Source organism: Bactrocera latifrons, unplaced genomic scaffold (genome assembly GCF_001853355.1).
Source record: "Bactrocera latifrons isolate USDA-ARS-PBARC rearing strain unplaced genomic scaffold, ASM185335v1 scaffold_39, whole genome shotgun sequence".
NCBI lineage: Eukaryota > Metazoa > Arthropoda > Insecta > Diptera > Tephritidae > Bactrocera > Bactrocera latifrons.
In genome coordinates this window covers 1884424-1889622 of record NW_017537034.1, presented here as the reverse complement: position 1 = coordinate 1889622, position 5199 = coordinate 1884424, and positions in this window count along the sequence as shown.

Sequence of the window (5199 nt, the reverse complement as noted above, 5' to 3'; positions counted from 1 at the left end):
CCAGGTTATGCTATTTATCAGACCACCGCTAGCGATTGTAATATCGGGCGAGCTACTGCAAGTGCCCATAACTCTGGTGGGGGCTTCGTCATTCATTGTGCAAAATGTCSAATCGYCAATCTGTTCCGCCAGCTCCATCACCCTACGGTCATTTGACAGACAGGAATGCCAAAGATCGCGGTGCGCGTTAAAGTCGCCTAGCACCAAGCGGTTTTCACCAYGAAGTAGCGCACCTATATTCGGGTGATATCCTGTAGGGCAACATGTAACTGGGGGGATGTATATATCAAATATTTCGAGCTCGACATCGCCTGACCGGACAGCTATGCCCTGACATTCTAGGGTAGCGTCCCTGCGGTCGATGTCTTCATCGATTAGACGATACTGCACGGTGTTGTGCAATATGAAGGCTAGGCCACCACCATTATCTCGCTTGCGATCTTTGCGTATTACGTTGAAACCTGCACAACTCAGAAGATCTGAGCGGCTGTTTAGTTTGGTTTCTTGGACCGCAGCTATCGATACGCGCTCCCGATTCATAAGTGCAACTTTCTGCTCGATCTTGCTCTGGAGTCCGTTGCAGTTAAATTGAAGTAGCCGGGTTTGACGCGGGTGTCCGTGGGTGATCCTGGGGGTGAGGGAAGGGCGTGTGGGTGGTATTTGTTGCAGCTGCAGAACCCGCCGAGGCGGTTGTCGCACTAGGGGGTTTGTTGGCGACGCCACTGTAGTGTGTTGCCGGGGTAGACTGCTGCAGCATGGGGCAACGTACGACTCACTCCACTCACGTATAGTGCGCAGGCCGGAACATGCCGGGAAGTGACACCAGCCAGCACAAGAGTTGCACTTGACTGATGTGACGTTCCGACGTATGCCGGTCTGACACACGTAACAGACTGTGCGAGGCACCAAGAGTTTCTGATTGGTTCTCGCACGTGGATTGGAGCGGGATGGAGGGGACAAGTCAGATTGGGAGCTATGTTGCCTAGTTGAGCGCCGGGGGACCGTGGAGGTCCTCTGTTGGCCACTCGAGGTGGGTGGCGGCGCAGCGCGCGAAATATGTGCTGGTTGCAAAGCCACACAGATTAACACTSACCGATCCAAACGGGGTTAGATCGCCGAAACAACAGCCCTTGATCGGATGAAATCCAAATCAATTCCGGTAGCGTAGAACCGGCTGTCGTGGGAATTGTTGCTGCCCTCTCACAAACGTTCTTGTAGTAGGATTCACAACGCCATTTTCAGTTCACTGTCGTGCTGCTGCGGTCTGTCGCTAACATTGTGTTCCACATATAACTGTATTGCCGTGCCTATTGCTTATTTTGACTCCCTATTGCTTATAGAAAGCAATATATGGAATACTAATTGTATGCCATATATTAAAACCAATAAGCTGTCACTTCAGAAGTTTGACAAAAAACTGCGCTTTTAATTCCATGAAAATTCCGAAAAAGCAACATATTCCATTTACACATATACCGACGGCATTTTCATTTCAGTAATATTAAATTTAGCAAGTATTAAAACGGCTGTGTTATATTATAAAAATATAGTACATTTTCAAAATAACATTTTTCCAAGAAATTAATACTTAGTTAAATATTCTTAAATTATAGAAAAATTATGCAAAATGGATTGGGAATAACAAAGTCTTAAATTTAGTAAACTTATACAAACATAAATGAAATAATATTGCTCATTTTAATTATATTTTTTGGTATATAAAGTTTATGTCACAATTATTATATAGTAGTCCAAAAATATGACATCTTATAATCTAGAAATACATTTGTTAAAAAAGGATCTTTCTCCGTTTCTTATTTTTTCCAGAAATACAGTTCCCAAAAAAAGGATCTTTTTATTTTTTTCATTTTCAACATAAAATATTTAAACAGTTCAAGAGCTCAAAACATGCGCTACATCAGCTCGAACCTACCTACACGACGACTTTTCGCAAATGATTATACCAGAGATAATGAGATCCCCAACTCCTCTCTCACTGGAAGTGAGAGACCAATTGCTAAACGTCAAAACCTACCGAACTTTGACAGTTGACTGGTTTTGACGTTTTGCAATTGGAATGACTGGAACGGAAAGATTGAAATTATACCAAAAATATATGTGAACGGAGGAATTTATTGCCGCCGTTCAAGATCGCTAATAAAAATTTAAAATAATGAAAATCAAAGAAAATGCGAAATTTAAATATATATTATGAAACGTTTTGTAATTTGATGCATAATAGAATTAATTTTCTATTACAAATGATTAAAAACATTTATTAATTTAGAACTAACAGGCTTAATTCACCTTATTAAGTATTGAAATATCGAAAATGTCCAAAAATTCTAATTTGGTGCGATCTGGCCATAATGAAAAATGTTATAAAAAACGCTTATTTTGAGGCGCTCTCACACTGGAATAAGTTGGGCATCCCATTATCATCCCTGGATTATACAATAGATTGTACAGTTAGTATGCCAAAAATTTTATCCTGCCGATATGCACCGTAATGGCATAGATAACTTGATCGGAATCTCTTTTCTTGCTCTCTCACATGTCAGCTGGCAGGTCACCCTGATCTGTTTTCGGAGCTGGCAAAAAAACGCAATCAGGGTGCCTTCAACCAGCAGCTAGTGAAAAAGGCGGGATGCCAGAAGAGCAGCGCTATAATTACTTGATGAAATTAGTGTGAAATGAAATTTCATTGAACTGTGCGAGCATATTTTGGCAAAATAAGTGTTTATGTAAATTAATTAATGTTTTTGCATTTTAGCGTTTATATATGTATGCAATCACAAGAGACGATCTTCTACTTGACTTGTACTTCTGCTCTCTGAGAACACTCGTCAACAACTCGGTATAAATGAAATGAGGGACGACATTTCAAGTTCCTTACGTATGGAAAATACAAAAGAACAGCTGGTACGATGAGGAGTGCCGTGATCGACTGTAAGTTGAAGAGGGAAGAGTGACGCATTTGCAGACAGCAAAAGAAAGAGGCCTAAATGAGTGAGTATGAAGGAGGAAGAGGAAGGCCTCTACTTTGTTGGAAAGAATAGGCGGAGAAGGACCTGGCTTCGCTTGGAATATCCAATTGGGACCACATAGCGCAAAGAAAAAATGACTGGCGCGCTGTTTTTAACTCGGCTATAATCGCGTAAGCGATGTTCATGCCAATTAAGAAGAAGAAGAGTTTGTCAGCGCAGTTAAAAAATCAGTTTTAATCAAAACTAGGTAAAAATATATTTGAAATTTAAGAAAAACGTACTTAAGTAATAAATTGGATAGCATTCATAGCACGGCAACACACTCTTGCCTTTTCTAAGGCATTTGGAGGTTTCAGTAGAATATTTAGGGAATCGTAATTAAGTGATTGGCCTTTCGCTCTGAGTCTCCCTCATTCTATGGCATTCTTAATGTAGTTTCTGTCATTCTATAAGCTTTCACCTGTGTATGTATGGGTGAAAATGATAGGATTTGTTACTTGTAGGTTTATACAATGCACTTGTCAGACGTGATTTAAATTGATTTGATTAATTAAGGTGCTAATTTAGATCGATTTACCACACAAAATAAAAATCGGGTGTTGGTCCACGCCGCAAATTTGTTTCTATGCATAGATAAAATAACCATCACCTGATGAATTTTAATCATTAGAATAAATCCAAAATGACAGCTGATCGTTAATTGAGTAGCATGCTGTGCAAGAGGAAAAAACTGGTTTTCCATTTTCAATCTTAATATATTACATTTATTTCGCTGTGCGAAAGGACTGGTGGGAAAAGAAATTTCGAAATTATTGCCATAAACTAGCAATTACGTTTTAAATTTTAGAAAACTTTAGACACTCATAGAAGTACTTCTAATTCAAATTAAGTGAATCTTTCAATTAAAAGTAGAATGAGTGGTGACAATATAGAAAACCAGTGGTGTACGAATATGGATTTTGCGCACTGGATATAGTTGCCGCTGTTTTGGTTTATGAGGTATTTTTTTTTTAAGTTCAAAAAGTCAACTATTTAAAATGTATGTTTCTAAATCTTACATTTATATCCATTATTATCCACTAACACTTCACTAATTCGTTTCTAGGCATTTATTTTATATTAAACAGTACAAAAATAACTTTAATTCTACATTAAACTTTTAGTGGAATTCTGTAAGCAGTCTCTAGTCACTATTTGAGACATTTGGAGGTAAAATCTCAATTTGTGACTTGTTACTATTCACTAAATGTATGGCCACTACACGACACACATGTGCGTTTAATCGTTTCGAAAAACACGACATTCAAATCAATTTTGAGTTCGCTCCTCAAATAGTGAATATGTGCGATAAGCAAGTGGAAAATTGTTTGTCCGCCCTATTCGGGGACACAAGAAAAAAGAGATTTTGAAGGCATACAGCTCCATACACGACATAAATGTGTGCACACTGATCGTAAAAAATTAAACATTTTCGCGAACATGGATTGGTATGCGCATAAGCTCATACACGAGTTAATCGGACATATATCGATCGAATGCACATGCGTGTCGTGTCGTTAGTCTCAAAATATTGACTCAAATTTAAGACCTGATAGTTATCAGGTCACAAAACTCAAAAGAACTCTTGTTTGTCATTTTGAGATAGAATAGAATAGAGATCATCATAGATATTAATCGATTGTCGTTTTTTTATATTTTATAAGCAACTCAAACACGAGCGGGCTAAAAATAAATAAATTTTACATAAATTTCGTAAATATTATGAAACAAAATCAACATATATTTTTATTATATTGGTAAATATGTTTTTTGACGTTATAGAAAATTTAGTATCTTTTCTCAATATATTTATTTACATTCAAGTATTAAAACATCTCTGGTAAAATTATTGTTACCATATTTTGTAATGGAATGTAAGAAAAAATAAAGGTTATGCTGGTGCTGGTCATCGCTCACCTGCTATGGGTTATTTGTTTTGTTATTCATTGCTTATCACCGTCTGTCGTATAAATCATTTTCCTTACAAATAAAACAATTTAATAAGAAATTTCTTATTTAATTTTTTTGTTTCAGTTTTCATGTTTATACATAACAGTTATATTTTTATATGGCACGATCCCGATTACTTTGGCGGAGGGGTAAAAAAAACCGAATTTCCATAGAAATGGGGTATGTACGGATAGGGGAGCTTCTCCAGAGTAGGAATATCCAA